Below are 18,427 nucleotides of genomic sequence, written 5' to 3'. Positions count from 1 at the left end.
GAAAGAAAAACACAGTAAGACAACCAAATTAAAAATTTACAAGACTGCAATCAGGCCAGTGATCACCTATGGTGCAGAGACGATGTGCCTAAGACAAAAAGATGAAATGAGATTAGAAATCTTAGAGAGAAAGATAATTCGACGAATAATGGGACCGGTGAGGATAAGTGTAGGCGAACTTAGAAGATTAACAAATGAAGAAATTAAAGAAGTCATCCAGGATGAAGACATAATCAAGTTCGTGAAGGCGCAGAGGCTCAGGTGGCTGGGACACACAGAAAGAGCTAACCCAGACTCTACGCTAAAGCGAATAACTGGCTGGAGACCAACAACAAAGAGACCAAAGGGAAGACCCAAAACAAGATGGAGAGATCAAGTCTTAGGAGACTTAAAGAAGCTGAGAATCTACAATTGGAAGGAGCGTTGTAAGGACCGGAAAGAATGGAGGAAAGTTGTAGATAAAGCCAAGTCACACACGCTGCTATAATAATAAAAGACAACAGCGGACTGATTCTCCGCAACAAATGAATCAGAGAGCCCAAAAGGGCGGCAAACACTCCGCCAGGAGTGAATAAGCCTTGATGATGATGATGACATACAACAGAAGTGTTTAATTCATTCCACGTTGTTATATGGAAGGTATACAGCCAACTACAGGGTTTACCCCCTTTTTAAAGTTTCTGTATGTTATGGTTATGGAAACTGTTATGGTAAATAAAACACAAAAACAGTAATTTTAACAGTATTTATTTTAACGTTTATTTGCACTGAGCATAATACAAGCTAGCATACGAAATCTCGCCGACAGTTTGACTGGATGACGAAAATTTTGAATAAAATTTAAAATAAAGAATTAATAAAAGATTTGTGCAACAATTAGAGCATATACATTTATACATACATATAATATGAACATACTTGTATATGAAAAACATGGAAAAAATATAAAATAAAAATATCTCGTTAACTATACCTATATACCAATAATTTATCCATGGAAACTATAGCGCATTAGACAGTCCAACAATTAAAGAAACATTTGTTAATACAATATAAAATATTAGAACTGTAATTAAAAAAATTAAAGCAGTAGTTATTCCAAAGCATTTTATTTACGAGCTAAAAATAGCGGAACAGGCGTCACAGAATGGCAGGTTAGACAGGGTGTAAATATTTCTTTTTGTATATTATTTACACGTGAGCTTATTTAAGAAATTCGGATGGATGTATCTACTTCAAAACAGCGTTCTTGGATCCCCTCTGTCTCTGTTATTTACTTCTTATTTTATTATCTCTTTATTCACCAGAGTTATATTCCATTATTTCTAGAGTCGGGGTTTATTTTCTGTTTGAATTTTAGTTGTATTTTAGAGTCTTACATTAATTTTGATATAAATATGACATAATTAGTCTTCTTCCTCTTCTTTGTCAACCATTTTTCATCCACTTCTGAATGTAGGTTTCTTCCAATTGCTTCAATCTTTCTTTCTCTTACGCCAATATAATCCATTGTTTTGCATGCAACTGCTCTTGGTACATTATTATATCTTGGGAGGTCCAATTGGTACATTACATAATTATTTATTTGAAATCGGATTATATATCTTTGTTTTTTGAACGTTTTGCGTCGCCTTCCTATTATACTCTCTATTTCTCTCTATTTTACCATAGGTATTTCTTAAGGGATTAAATAGGTCTTGCAGGTAAAAAAAGTGACCTTTTAAAAAAATTATATTAAAAAAATTATATCTTGAAAACTAAAAATTATTTTTATTTATAATTGGAACATGTAAAAGTATAGTACTTAAGGTACTCTCAAAAAAATTTTCAGCCAAAAATATTCATTTCTATAGAGTTGACTGCAATTTTTCGACAACAGCCCTTTTTTTGCGGTGGGCAGCATAACTAAGTCCAGTCTCATCTGAAATCAAAAAATCAAAAAGTTTCTTATAGTTTATATCTCTGGCTAGTGAATTAACGAAGGAATTTAAAAAAAAAATGAAATTTGAAGATTTTACATAAGTTTAAACACATTTTCGATCCCAATTTTTCTCATTTTTTCAAAAATGATCATTTTTAAAGTAGTTTTTTTATATAAAAAAAAAAACAACTTAAATAATAAAAATTCCTTCATTCATTCACTAGCCAGAGGTATAAACTACAAGAAACTTTTTGATTTTTTTATTTCAGATGAGACTGGACTTAGTTATGTTGCCCACCGCAAAAAAGGGCTATTGTCGAAAAATTGCAGTCAACTCTACAAAAATGAATATTTTTGGCTGAAAATTTTTTTGAGAGTACCTTAAGTACTACACTTTTACATATTCCAATTATAAATAAAAATAATTTTTAGTTTTCGAGATATAATTTTTTTTAAAAGTCACTTTTTGTACCCGTAAGACCTAATGTAACCCCTTAAAATTTCTTGATCTCTGTTATGTGGTCAGTTAGTCACTTTCCTTTTCTTTGATTTTTTAAGCAGATCATCGTCAAAAATCCATTTCGGTTGTCTTAAGCATTTTCTCTGCTGTATTTTGAACTTGCCAGACTTTCAGTCCGTATGTAGGTAACTATAAATAAGCAAAATAATAATAAAAATATTTTTATTATTTTGCTGAAAATTCGACTTTTCTTATTCATGGATAAGCTTGGAAGGCTTTTCTCCAATTTGATGAGTAGACATTAAAAAAAGAAGAGTTTTCTAACTTCCAGATAATCTATGTATGCTTATTTAACTTTAAAATGACTAACAAGAAATTATTATATGAAAGAAGAAAAGGATATTGCTCAAGTTGTTTTTTGGTACCTACTACTGAAACCTAGTAAAAAAGTATAAAAACATATTTTTGTTTGTTTAGATTCAATGTTTCGTTAATTTTTGACTGTTTCAAGACGCGATACCTTTCCACGAAGCTTAATACTTACAACACTTAATACTAATACATCTGACTGGCCATGTTTTGTAACATACATGTACATACATACAATACATACAAATTACACATAGTAATAAAAGATAAAAAATGGAAAATATAACGAGTGTTATTCATTTCTTGTTATATCAGACTAAAAAGGTAGCTTATATACAAATATATCACCTAAAAGTCAACGCGTTAAGAGGACTTGGTATACTGAGTGGTTCAATTAAGAAGTGTAAATTTTTGTAACAATCTTAAATCACCAGAATATAAGTAAACCATCTATTCAAAACTTTACTGACAGTCACTACAATGTTTTTTTCCATTCGCCGTCCTAACTAGTTTGGTAGGTGAGTTATGTATTAAAGTAACCGCAACACCCTGTATAATATACAAGCAAAAAGTGCGAACTACAATCAAAATTCTGAGTTTATTGCACTTCCAAAAAACTTATTTTTATATCTACACTGTTTGGAATTATTTATTAGAAATATATTAGTCATTAGTACGGTTGATTTTTATTTCAGTCTCTATTATCAGTATATAAATATAGCAAGACAAGGTAAGTATTGAGTATTTTGTATTTCAGGTCATTGTATCAACTGTCATTTATTTCCTGTCATTCGTTCCTCCAAATTTCGAACTTTTCAAATTCCCGGTCCAGAAAGCCGAGCTGTCTGTTCGAGTTGGCGCCCTTCTTCTTTCCTTGTCGTACCTTCATATCACTCTATTTCCAGCGTTCTTATCTAGTTGCCTTCCATTTTTCTATTAACAGGTCTCATTTTCTTCCTTGTTTCTATCATTTCGTTATCCCATATCTCTGTTTTATATCTCAAAGCCAATATTCAGTGTATTGAAGCTAGCCCGAATACTCACTTGAGATTTAGTGTCTCTCTGCATATTTGATTTGTTCTTCTGAGCTAAGCCACTCTCATTAGTGTCTTAAATCTCTTCTAGTCCAGTTTTCCCCTATTTCGTCAGTTCTTCCTCTTCAGAATCCCAATACCCAGAGTATTGTGTTACAAATTAAATTATAATTAATTAATAAGCCAAAAAATGCGAAGAATGTCATACGATAAGCTTCATGAGTCATCTCCATTGTTGCTAAAGATAATCCATAAGAGAATTTACAAGTTGTGTTACGTCAAATTTCCCCTAACCAGTTCGGGTTTACAAATGAAGCTCCTAGAACACAATGGATGTAAATGCCAAGTTTTCAGAAAACTTAGTTCAAAGTTCTAGTCAAATTTAAAAATTAGGTACATACTAGTTAGCATGTTTTCAATGACATATCATTTCTTCTCACACCATATTGTCTATGTGTTTAGGAGTCCATTTTTGTATTTATCCCAATTTCCTAGAAATTGCCACTTACACCCCTTCCTAGGGGCCTCAAATGCTGTTGGTACGAGAGAGGCTTTATTCTCAATACAAGTCTTATTCCAGAGATTCAGAGACATCAATTGCGACGTATACGCATGTCTGGTTGATTACAAGAAAGCGTTTGATTGAGTACAGCACGCCAAGATGATGAAAATACTAAAAGAAGCAAGAATTAACAACCAAGACCTGAAAATAATTAGAAACCTTTACTGGAATCAGAGCGCAAATCTCAGAGTTGAAGGTGAACACATCATCATCATCATCAGGGCTTTTCATTCCCGGTGGAATGTTTGCCACTCTTACTTAGAGCTCTATGATTCGCTTATTGCGGTGAATCACTCCGCATTCCACTTGTATGTTGTCAAAGTTTGTTGTATGACTTGGCTTACGTTACAATTTGCTTCCACTCATTTCGATATGTGCATAGTGCGCTCCAGTTTCTCCCTTCCAGAATTTTGATATCTCTCATGACCTGGTCCTCCTATCTCTCTCTGGGTCTTCCCTTTGGTCTTTCAGTTTCTGGTTTCCATCTGGTGATCTTCTTAATGAGTAGGTCGTTTTTCCTTCCCTCTATGTGTCCCAGCCATCTCAGCCTCTGTGCTTTAATAAATCCAACTATATCTTCTCCCTTCATTATGTCTCTTAGTTCATGGTTCATTCTTCTTCTCATTTCTCCGTTGTCCATTCTTATCGGGCCCATAATCCGTCTGAGGATTTTCCTTTCGAATATTCTCAATTTTTTTTCACCTTTTTCCGTGAGGCACATTGTCTTAGCTGCGTACGTAACTACTGGTCTGATTGCAACTCTGTATATTTTTAGTTTTGTATTTCTGGATAAGTTCTTGTCCTTCATAATCCTATGATATCTCCAGTATGTTTTGTCGCCTGCTAGTATTCGTTTCATTACTTCTTCACTTCTCTTGTTTTGGCCATTCACTATTACTCCCAAATATTTAAATTGTTGTACTCTTTCACAAGTGTAGTTTTCTATTTTGATTTCTCTCATCCTGTTATCTTCTCTTCTAGAGCAGAGTAGATATTTTGTTTTTCCTTCGTTAATTTCTAGACCTCTTTTCCGTGCTTCTTTTGCCAGGATTGTTACTGCTTATTTTAATCTTTCCTTGTCTCTTCCCATAATAACTAAATAATCTGCATATGCAACGATTTGTGTTGAGGAGTGGGCCATCCTGCAAGGAAAATGATTTTAAAAGCGAGGTCCAGGAAGAAACAAAACATCCTGGTTAAAGAACCTCAGAACCTGGTTGTGAGAAAACATAAGGAAAAAACGAGAAGATTAAGATTGGACACGGGTCAAGAGCGAATGAAAAGTAATCTCTCTAAGAAGGTTGCTAGAGTAATGACAAGCTGCAGAAGCATAATATATGAGAGTTGCATATGATTTGATCCATATTAAAAAACATCGAAACTAAGCCACATATTGGTTTAGAAGGATTATATCTGGATCAATGAAGAATATAATCGAGTACGTTCTTCAGGCAAATCTAAGTTGACTTTGCTTTCTCTAGATGGTCATCAAAGTTGTAAAGCGAGCCTCTTTTGATGTTGGCTCAATTACCGACTTCGTAGAAAGAAAAGTACACTGTACAGAGGTCTGAGTGAAGATATCTGGTATCTCTTGGCATGTAAGAAGTTTTTCCAAAACCAATAAAATAGTATGACCAGCGACTTGGAAAAAATTTATTTAACATTGTGAATGAATAGTTTTCTATTGGTGAGTTTTAATTATAGGAATGTTATAACCTATTTTCTAAACTACGTCAAATTTAGTATAAAACTTGGTTTAAATTATTAATTTAGATCTAAATGATTAAACTAAAGCAATTGAAATTTAGGCCTACAATTACATCGTTTTATTTGGTAAACATACTGCCGTTGGTTCGCAAATGTTAAGGTTGAGACTCTTCAGCGTTAATTCATATCTAGTTTTTATATAAGTACAGTGGAACCCCGATAAGTCGGCCCTCGATAACCCGGAAGTCCGGCTAACCCGGACCGATTTTCATCAGATAAACATTTTGATTTTCAATATTTTGTATTTTGACAACGACCCGATTTGGGCGTCGCGAAACGTTAATAAAATTATTTTTCAATTTAATTGTGGCTTATTTCCCATCAAAATAGTTAATTATCAGACAAACCTTTCAACAATAAAAATGTATGTAATATAATATTTGAGAGATAATGTGTATGTGTGTAATTTGAACTATACGACAGTAAAAATGACTCAGCACACGCCGCAGAAACAACAGGCACCTGTCTGTAGTACCTATTCCTTTTTATTTCAAACTGTCTTAGCATTGTTTAGGAAAGACTATTTAAAAAATTCTTTTATAAACAATGGTCTTTAGTTTTCACTGTTCTTAAATAACATTACATCGTTGTGACTTGTATTGTTCGCTTCCGTTTGCTTACGTTTGTGTTTGGTGTTTTTTTTTAGTAATTTTGATGTGTAGGTACTGTGCATATTTATAAATATATTTCATGTTATTTCAATTCTAACCGAGTTTATCTGTAAGTATACCGTATTTTATTAATTTTTACCATATTCTCCGGCTATCTCGGATTTTCGATAACCCGGATCGGCCGCGGTCCCGATTAATCCGAGTTATCGAGGTTCCACTGTACATTTTTCTTGAATTTTCTGTCAGTTTATTTGATGATTTCTAATTAAATTGCGATGGTATTGGCTTTTTTAAGTATTTCTTCAAAAATGTTGGACATTTATTCATCATGTACATATTCAGTCACATATTCATTCAAGTCATGAACTCTATATAGTCTGGTACGTAAAGAACACAATCTAAAAGGAAAATATGATGAATCTGGAAGAAAGATGTATATCTTGATATCATGGTTTGAAGATTAGTTAAGAATATGTTTTGCACCGACATTATTAAACCTGCCTCTCGAATATATGATAAGACAGTTGAAGACAGCAAGAGTTTTCTAATAAATAAATCAATACAGATTGCCACCTATGCCGATGGCATCAGCATTATGTCTCGCAGAACGCAAGAGGCCACAGAAATATATGCTTAGATCAGCTTATACTTTCCTATTCCTTCGACTGTTTCTGCTGTCATGTAACTGGTTGAAAATATATTATTAAGAAGATTCCTAGATAGTAAAATTCAGGGCATAATACCAAAAGGAAGACCACGTAAAAGATGAAAGAGCGAAGTGATTGACAGCATTGGAAACTGAAATTAGAGGAGACCAAGGCTCAATTTGGACTGAAGCACTATTGAGAGAAGTGAATGTAAAGGAAATAATTTGTATTACATTGTATAAATAAGTGTATAAATCAAAGATAAGTGGACAATTAGGAGCGTTAAACAGCAGATGAAGGTCAAGAATTCCATGTGTACAAAAAGTTACTAACAATTAGGTACGTCGGCGCATGAGTAAACAAACAGAATTTCTAAGAATAATCAAAGAAAGGAAAATACAATACTGGCATCTTGTCTTGAGAGCAGAAAGAAACGCTTTACTTCAAATCTTATTGGAAGGTAAAGTACAGGTTGGTTAAAAGATCAGTAGGTAGTAGACGCCAAAACTTGTGGCTGAAAGACTTCAGGAGATGGTTTGACCGCTCATCGGCAGAAACTTTTCGTGCAGCAGGTTCCAAGGCTACCCTACAATTGCCATTTGGATCGTCAACATTCGAAAGGAAGTCGCGCAATAAGAAGAAGAATGTCAAGATGCAACCGTATGGCTTTTAAAGAATGATCAGGTAAAGCTCAAGAAAGTGAATTAATTATAATTTGATGGGGAGGGACAGGGAACTCATATTCCTACGAACCTCTTCCAGTAACGGGAATACAATTTTTGAAGCGTTGTATACAACTACAGTACAGGCTGAAAGTCTTTATGGATTATTAAGAGAAATTCTCCATATATGTGAGTATATACTATTAAATAATTTTTATGGGGAGAATTTAAAAAATAATTTTATATCAAAGACCACGAGACCGTAGATTTCCATGACCCTGTATACGGTCAAATTTTGTAAATAAAATAATTTAGCAGTAAGAAGTGTTTCGCAGAAGAGTAAAATTTTAGTGGTAGAGTTTCTACGAACATTTTATAAATTTCAAAAGAACGGACTAGAATGGTTTGTTTAGAAAGTTAATGTATACCGAGGTGATTTAACATTAGACAATGCTTTCTAAATGGTTTCCTAGAAAGAAATGATAGTAAACATTTTTGTTTAGTTTAGGATATAGGGTTTTCCTAGATTGTAAATAAAAATAATTTTAATACCTCCTAGAAATTGAGAAGAAAGAAATTTTGTATACAACACTATTTTTTCTTAAGAAAATAAAGTAAGGATATGATGTTTGGTGAATGCTTGTGATTGGCTATGATAGCGATGGAAGGAGAATAGAGTGGAGAGTTTCAAATTGATGAGAAAAAGGGGAATCATTGTGTAATTATCACCCAAAGCAATCAGTCCAGTTTGAAATTAGTGTATTTGTGCAAAGTGTGTTAATTTGGTGACCGTGGAAGCAGATTCGTGTGAGACGAAAACGAGCTCAAGTCGAGAAGTACAAACTCCTTGTGTCTGAAAAGATTCCAGTTTCTGTCAGTAACGAGTAGCAGTATTATATAAACTTTGCACGAGGTACCCAGCTGAAAAAAAAATCTTCGGATTCTAAAGATTGATATTGTTTTTATCGAATCAGAGATTTTAATTTGAGGAGAGAATTCGAACGAGTGCTGTTTTTTTTTTGAAACAGTTGAAGTAAAAGTACAGTTTGCAGAATCCGAGGAGCACGTTGTGGTTGTGGGAGATCTAAGGACAACACAATCCAGCAGAATAAATAAGGACGTCGGCAAAGGTTAGTCAGATTATTTGTGAAAAGAGAGAGTTGTTTTGTATTACATACCATATTTGTTTTTTTTTTAAGCAATGTCCACTTAATAGTATTACAACATAAATTATTCATTCATAAATTCATGGAAAATATAAGTAATCTATTTAAAAAGTGGAAATTAAAATTGGTTTTCTTTTTATAATAATAATCAAAACAGTCTACCAATTCAATTGAATGAATTTGTTTCACAAAGGAGATAATAGAATTAAGGTTTTTTATGATTAGATAAGAAATTTACAAGAGAATAAAGTTTAGCATAAATTTGAATTTTGTATATTTATGGTATAGTATATAAATAAATAGTAGTTATAAAATTTATATAATTTTTGAGTAATTTATTTCCCTGTTTATCCTGGATAATGCAAGCAACGAGAAATACTAGAAGCCACAAAATAAAGGTAATGCATACAATCAATTAGCCCTGAGAATGTGTTTTGTTGAAAAAGTTTATTAAATGTGATTTTCTTTTATGAATAGCTATTAAATTAATTAATTAATTAATGTAATTAATAAAAGGCATCTTGATCCCATGACAAGAAGAAAATACAGAGCATAATAATACATATAATTCTCCATATAAATTATTTGTGTTAACTAATATATATGGAGAATTAGTCGTATACGATTTTCTTGAATAATGCATGAAGATTTTCTAGGCTATACTGCAATTACCCATATTAAACTAAACGCAACGTTGCAATTATCCATGGTCTATTATTGTTATTCAAATTTCCAATTACCAATAATTGAATGCTACATTTACCTCACCCGAAGCTGCATATTCGTCCCAACTGCACATTCATTTGCTAATTATCTAGCAAATTTTAGTTGTGGTGTTTTCACTGAATCAACTAAATTTTAGTTTTAAATGAATCACGAGTAAAATTTTAAATTCCATACCAACTTCTTTTCAATACAGAATGTTAAAAACTCATGTTTTGGGTAATTTACTATGTTCACAGTTAACCTACACCTCTTTTTATTCTTAACACATTGATCGCCAGATATGTGCTCAATGTGCTTAAGTATAAAATGTTTAATGCAACTCCTAGATATGTGAAACTTTAGTTTCAATATCATTCTTCAATTCAACTGTGCATCTCTTTCCTCTAGACTCTAGATATTTATTTGTAGTCCGGTCTCTTTTGCTCCTTTCATATCTGCAGTATGTATACCAAAAAACATGCAACATTTTCTAAACGGGTTGTTACAAAACATTAATCCATTATAAAGAAGTGAAGCATTTTATGCTTTGGCAAAGGGGCACACAAATCTAACACCAAATCCTCTTAAGATTTTCAGAAATGTCTCAAGTGTTGAGTTTACATCTATAAAAGTAGGTGCGAAATGAACTACTACTGCTAACGACATAGAAGGATACCAATATGTATGTTAATAGAGTTATAAAACATTTAACTTTAGTTCTGGTAGTTCACGTTAGTTTTAATTATGTAAAATGATCCAAAATTGTATAAAACCTGGGGTTTGTTGCTGTATCTTGGGTCTTTTGAAAGTTAATAAATATGTGTAATTGGTTAGCTACGTCAGGTTAGAGATGGATCACCAGCAACGATATGTTCGTCACAAGAGAGAGGAAATTTCTGCCGGAGTGTTAATCTGGTAACAACTCCACTGGCCCTAGGGCATTGGCTGAAGGCCAACCGCATCTGCTAAAGTGTTGGTTTAGTAGCAGCTCCCAAACCGGGTCTTAAATTGTTTATTTAAGGACAAACCGTCCTGCCGCGGCGACCAAGTATTGATTTGTCGCTTTCCCGTTCCTTACCGGGTCGAGTATTGATCGATCCGTCCACCTCTAACCCAGACCAAGTACTGATTGTTATTTTTTCTTGGCGTGTGTGTATAGTGTATACTGATTAACACATCGTATTTTCGTTTCAAGTTTCATAACATTAACCATATTTATTCTGTTTTGAACTTGTGTGTTACTGAATCTGGTGTCAAACAGCGTACAAGGTATGTTACAAGGTTATTAGTTCTTTCAGAGGAGAAGAAATGTTTTAAAGGGTTATGCAACCAATAAAGCAGATTCAAGCTTTTTGTTGGTATATCCCAGAAGTTAAGGACTGTACGTCAATGAATTTTTAGTAATAGTCAAACACACAAGTTCGATAATCCGTACCTATTTCCTATCTTTGTCGATGTGAAATACAAATTTGACAAAAACCAGACAATAATTCTTTATACAGGGTGTCCCGAAAAGATTGGTCATAAATTATACCACAGATTCTGGGGTCAAAAATAGGTTGATTAAACCTCACTTACCTATATACAATAGCGCTCACAAAAAAAGTTACAGCCCTTTGAAGTTACAAAATGAAAATCGATTTTTTTTAATATATCGAAAACTCCTAGAGGTTTTTTATTGAAAATGTACATGAGGAATGTTTATCGTAGCAACATCTTATAAAAAAATTATAGTGAAATTTGTGTACCCCATAAAAATTTTATGGGGGTTTTGTTCCTTTAAACCCCCCTAACTTTTATGTACGTTCCAATTAAATTATTATTGTGGCACCATTAGTTAAACACAATATTTTTAAAACTTTTTTGCCTCTTAGTACTTTTTTTATAAGCCAGTTTTTATCGAGATATTTTGAATATTTGTCGAATCCACCACCTATTTGTATATGGTTAAGTATGATTATAGACACCTGTTAATAATCTGAAAATTTATTTATAACTTAAATTTTTTGGTATATTTTGAAAAAGAAGCCACATCTCGATAACAGTTGACTTATCAAAAAAAACTAAGAGACAAAAAAGTTTTAAAAACACTGTGTTTAACTAATGGTACCACAATAATAGTTTAATTGGAACGTACACAAACATTTGGGGGGTTTAAAGGAACAAAACCCCCATAAATTTTTTATGTAAATATAGTAAAAAAGTAGCCGCATCTCGATAAAAACTGGCTTATCGAAAAAATACTAAGGGGCAAAATAGTTTTAAAAACGTTGTTTTCAACTAATGGTACCACAATAATGAATTAATTGAAACGTACACAAAAGTTTGGGGGGGTTCAAGGGAACAAAATCCCCATAAATTTTTTATGGGGTGGACAAATTTCACTATAATTTGGTTTTAAGGTGGACCTGTCATAAGAATTATACATGCCCGTTTTCAATAAAAAAATCTTTGAGAGTTTTCGATATATTGAAAAAAATCGATTTTCATTTTGTAACTTCAAAGGGCTGTAACTTTTTTTATGAGCACATTTGTACTAAGGTAAGTTAGGTTCAATCGAACTATTTTTGACCCCAGAATGTGTGGTATAATTTATGACCATTCTTTTCGGGACACCCTGTATATTGTCTAAGAAAGATGTTCTTTGTTGTTCAAATTGTATTTTCACTCTATTTTGCTCATCGCCGGCTTTTCCATTACTATCTCTACACATATTTGTGCATCCAATCAATTCTCTTTTTTGATTGTTGTTTTATGATAAATTCATATTAAAATAATCTAGTATTGATCAAAACCTCAGATTCTTTAAGAATTTGCAATAGAACGGAGAGTTCGACAAGGCTGCATTTTATCACCGACATTATTAAATGCATGCTAGGAAATACTGTTTGTTGTTACATTATATTATACTAAAAGTATAATATAAAGTTCAAATCAATGATGAAAGCATTAACGACTTACGATATGTCGATGACACAATTGCAATGGCTGATATTCGGGAGGATCAGCACACACCTGAATAGATCTGTGATAAATACTGCTTTAAATTAAACTGTAAATTTTTACAGGAAGCAACAACGAAGAAACACAGAACCATAAAAATGTAGTGGTTATCAAATATTAATTTTCCCTCTAGTTTTCGCAGCTGTTATAATTTTTATCTTTTGCGAATGATACGGACATGATAGTAGAGCTATGCATAAGGTGAAAAGGTGAGGAATGTGTTTGACTAAAAAAAATAGGATCAGATTCCAAGAAGAAAAACTGTTTTCTCGGTTTTTAGATATTTCTATCATTTTCTAGGATAGTTTATAAAATGAGAAAAGTAAATCTTCTACTGCTTATACTATTATATATACGACTGTACGACTGTTGTCAATTATGGTGGCAATAAGAATATTGTATTTGTAGCTGTTTTGAAGAAACCCTTGTTTAATGTTGTAAACCCAAGACTCTAATTCTCTTGAAAGACTCTTCAAAGTCTCTTCAAAATATCAGTTTGGAATAATTTGCACAATTAAAACTTTTTTGTTTTACAAAAATCACAAAGGTTGTTTTGATGCACTAAAATTAAATGTTTTTCCTTACATACTTGTTAATATCCTTCTGCAAAAACTATTATGCCATGCATATGTTGGAAGACGCTGTTCTTCACAAAAACCACTCAAAACCCTTAAGACACCCTCTTTTATTATAAACAAATAATACAAAAGTCAACTGCAAAATGGCGCAGAAAATTTCGTTTTGTTTTTAATTAATAATATTCACATAATATTTATTACACCTTAAAGTTAGAGGTTCGTACATTCAACCTAAATTTAGAGCATACGAACTATGTGTATAGGTCGGCTGGCGGGAGAAATAACGATAAATATTATACCAGTGCATAAAAACGGAAAATATCCCAAATCTTTTTCAATATAAAGGTTGTAAAATAAAGTTTAATCGAAAAAACATTTTTATTTAAATTCCGCGGATATCACTATTGTTCCGCCGATATAAATACTGTTCCGCGGATAACATTATTGTTCCACTGATATCAATATTGTTATGCGGATATGAATATTGTTATGCGGATATCAATACCGTTCTGCGGATATTAACAAAATTATAATAAAAACTATAATATATTATAATAAAATCTAGCATAATTAAAATCTAGCAAAATAACAAAATAACTTATTTATATAAAATGCTATGTGTACCTAAAAAATCCTGATCTAAGAGACCCTCTTGTGTTGATATAATGTTTGTAGAACGGATTTGGTTATTCATAATGAAAGAGTAAAGAAAACAGAAAAAAAACCGAATTTAATTACGACATTCATAATGTCTTGGTATTGTGGACTAGTATAAATATCTTTCTTTAGAATATTTTCGGTTTTTTTACATTCATGAACACTTCCTGTCGGTATTTCTGCCTCCTTCCTGTATAGGTTATAATAAATTGCTAGAACATTAATATTAATATTTATATTTTACTTTGGCATGTTTTGAATTGATAATAGATTATATTTTTCCTTAAGTCCCTATCTAAAAAATGTCTTTCCCTCCTTGATAAGTATTACTTTAAAAATTCTCAATAAAAAATTTGTTTAGGGTTTAGTAGAAGTATGCGGACGACAGTTGGGACTGTCTGGTGGTGATACGACACCGAGGATGACGTTTGACGTCTTGTGGATAATTTATTTAAAGACATTGACTAATTTTCTAGGCGAATTAGAGATAAGAGAAATTCACGTGATTTTTAATAGTTGTATATTTTAGCTAATAGTATTCGTTATGAGTTAAGTTTAAAGTTGTGTGATTAAAGTTATCAATTCGTATAGATAGTGTATTTGTTTAAACTTCTTTTTCGTTTTAAAATTATCCAAACAATTATTGGTATAACACGATTAGCGTGCATTTGGAAGTATCCCAAATCTTTATCAATATTGACTGTTGAGTAAAATTGAATGAAAAAATTATTTGTATTAAATATCCGCGGATATCAATAACGTTATGCGGATATCTATAGAGTTCTGCGGATACCAATAAGGTTTTGCGGATATTGACAACATTTTGCTGATTTTAAGGTGACTTTTAATGAAACATTTTTTTCATTGTAATGAAATAAGTATAGTATAAATATTGGGGCAGAAATTATTTTATAAACAATCTGATAGCGAATTTGAGCCACTAGAGCAATAAAATATAGGGAAACAGGCAGATTATTAAATATCCGCAGATGCGGAAATCAATAACGTTATGAGGATATATTATATAGAGTTCTGCGGATATCAATAAGGTTTTGCAGATATTGACAAAACTTTGCTGATTTTAAGGTGACTTTTAATAAAACATTTTTTTTTTCATTGTAATGAAATAAGTATAGTATAAATATTGGGGCAGAAATTATTTTATAAACATTCTGATAGCGAATTTGAGCCACTAGAGCAATAAAATATAGGGAAACAAGGAGATAGAAGAAATTAAGTAATAAGGGACTGGAAAAGCAAGTAAAGGACCGTAAAAAGTGGAAGAAACTAGTGAAGACCAGCGAAGCGAAGGGCTTCTAAGGGCTGTAGTGCCATTATATGGATGCCTCAGAAGTCAAACGGTGTAAGTCACATTCTCCCAAAAATGACTTATGAGATAAACACATATTATTATACATTATATATAATGATTTATGAATATATTACCCATATTATGATCAATAAAGACGGTTTACTTGTTTTTAATAACTACTTATATTTCTGCAACTACTTTCAGAAACATCTTACATAGTATCTCATTTTAAACACTTATTGACTTACACCGATTGGCTTCTGAGGCATCGATATATGTAGAAGATGCAATTTTCACGGGCAGGATTCTTATTGACAATGACAGACAGCTTCAAAACTTCCAAAATGCTATTTCCCTGATGGTACCTATTAGGAAAAATTTACGAGTCAATCTGTACATATTAACACTATACTATAAGTGAGCCAATTTATCAGTATAGGATCATATACGCATTTTCCTTCTTTTCCTTTAAATTACACAACCTTTAAATATTTAACTATTCAAACATTTAACAAATTTGCAGTCTCAGTTAAGAAAATTGTTTTTTTTTTAGACCTAATCATGAGTCAGTTTATTTATATTACCAACAATTAAGACTAAATCGATTTAAAAAAGTAATAAAAAATGTTGCGGCGTTGCCACATTATAAAAATTTCCTACGATCCACATATTTTTTCTATCATTGTATAGATTATTATATAATAAATTATTTATTATAGACTGCGTCCCAACTATCGTCCCAGTACGAAAATTAAGAATACTTAGTCCAGGTTTCCGGAAAAAATAACCGTTCTCCATATTTTTCTCAAGCAATAACAGCACAATATCAACCTAGCGAGGATTCCATTATAAATAGATGACGTCACATAACACACAACACAATATACAATCGATCGTCGTATGTAGTCTATGTAGTTCATTCTCTCAAATACACATTGTGTTGACTTTGAGCAGGCTTTGCATTTGGCTGTGACATCATATATCGTTACATTATTGCACCATTCCTTTGCGGGATGTTAGACACTCGAAAGTACAGTCTGTACATGTATACCCGTATACAGAAGTCAGATTAAATCATATTCCTGAAAAAGAGAAAAAGTATGTTAGTATCGCTACTCTCTATGCTGGTAAAATACGTAGATATTACTCTTTATATCATATGTTTTAGATACGAAGAATTTCATTTTAAATCTCATAGGGTATAGTCTAGGCGCCAGAGGGGTCACCGTGTCCTTTTCAATTCTGATGGACAAACTCAACGGTTTCTTATGGATTTTTGGCTGCTGATTACGAATTTCGAGGGTGAATTTCGATCCGAGTGGTCAAAAAATTGTTTTAAACAATTTAATTGTTTATAAGGCTCTGGCTCATAAACTAAAAGAGATAAAAAAATGTATCAAATAAAATTTATTCCTTAATAAGAAACGAAGAAAAAAACGTTTACTAAACTTAAATCCAACCATTAGAACTCAAGATATTGTAAAATTAGTGCACATTACAAATTGCAAAATAAGTATTTTTCGAAGCTTTATCAATCATAACTCGGCTTCTACGAATTCAAATGAGCCTTAGAAAATCGCATTTTAAATCTTAATTAATAGGCTTCCAAACAAAGTTTGTTAAATTACTTTATCTTTATTGGTTGAAAGTTATACGCGTTTGAAGTTATAATTTCCTTAAAAAAATTGTACATTAAATTATTTATAAGGATTTCAAACAAATTTGAGCTACAAACAATTATACTTTAATTAACAATAATGATAGAACTCAAAAGGAACAATTTGAGCTTATGAAAATGTTCGTAAGTGTATTTTTGGCCAAGATATCGATATTTTAATGGCGCGCTATGAAGCTCAAGATCCGCTCACAGTCAAGTTAGTGACGAAATTCGTTTAGCTTTATCGATCGTAACTCGGCGTCTACGAATGCAAATGAGCCTTAGAAGATCTCATTTTAAAGCTTAATTAGTATGCTTTCAAACAAAGTTTGTTAAATTACTCTGTCTTTATTTGTTTTAAAGTTATACCCGTTATAAAAAATTGTACATTAAATTGTTTATAAGGGTTTCAAACAAAGAGCTATAACCAATAATACTTTAATTAACAATAATGATAGAAGAACTCAAAAGGAACAATTTGAGCTTATGAAAATATTCGTTAGTGTATTTTTGATCAAGATATCGATATTTTAATGGCACCCTATGAGGCGCAAGATCGGCTCACAGCCAAGTAAGTGACGAAATTCGTAGCCAAAATATCGATAACGTTTTCATAAGCTCAAATTGTTCCTTTTGAGTTCTTCTATCATTATTGTTAATTAAAGTATAAATGTTAAAGCTCAAATTTGCTTGAAACCTTTATAAACAAATTAATGTATAATTTTTTTAAGAAAATTATAACTTCAAACGGGTATAACTTTAAAACAAATGACGATAAAGTAATTTAACAAACTTTGTTTGGAAGCTTATTAATTAAGTTTTAAAATGAGGTCTTCTAAGGCTCATTTGCATTCGTAGAAGCCGAGTTACGATCGATAAAGCTTCGAAAAATACTTATTTTGCAATTTGCAATTTGTATTGTGCACTAATTTTACAATATCTTGAGTTATTATTGTTGGATTTAAGTTTAGTAAACGTTTTTTTTTCGTTTTTTATTAAGGAACAAATGTTTGAAAATTTTTTTTATTTCTTTTAGTTTATGAGCTAGAACCTCATAAACAATTAAATTGTCTATAACAATTTTTTGACCACTTGGATCGAATTCAACCCTCGAAATTCGTAATCAGCAGCCAAAAATCCATAAGAAACCGTTGAGTTTGTCCATCAGAATTAAAAATCTCTGACACGGTGACCTCTATTTGGCGCCTAGACTAATACCAATAGATCAGAGACAACAAATTTATAGTTGAATGCTGGATTAGGCATTAGGTGAATTGTAACAATATAGGAGAGATGTTAGTAAATGTTTTTATGTT

General features: G+C 31.9%; 1 protein-coding gene across 2 annotated transcripts in view; it reads right to left on the bottom strand.

The window, feature by feature from the left end:
- Positions 1-731: 731 nt before the first annotated feature.
- LOC114325983 (Krueppel-like factor luna) overlaps positions 732-18,427 on the bottom strand; it is a 215,355-nt gene continuing 197,659 nt past the window's right edge. For both annotated transcript variants that reach the window (XM_028274142.2, XM_028274141.2), the window contains exon 4: positions 732-16,536. The gene's annotated coding sequence lies outside the window, so the exon portion shown is untranslated. The remainder of the gene's footprint in view (positions 16,537-18,427) is intronic.

This window comes from Diabrotica virgifera, chromosome 7, assembly GCF_917563875.1.
Source record: "Diabrotica virgifera virgifera chromosome 7, PGI_DIABVI_V3a".
NCBI lineage: Eukaryota > Metazoa > Arthropoda > Insecta > Coleoptera > Chrysomelidae > Diabrotica > Diabrotica virgifera.
Note: the sequence above shows the minus strand (reverse complement) of the source record. Positions and strands in the feature narration are given on the sequence as shown.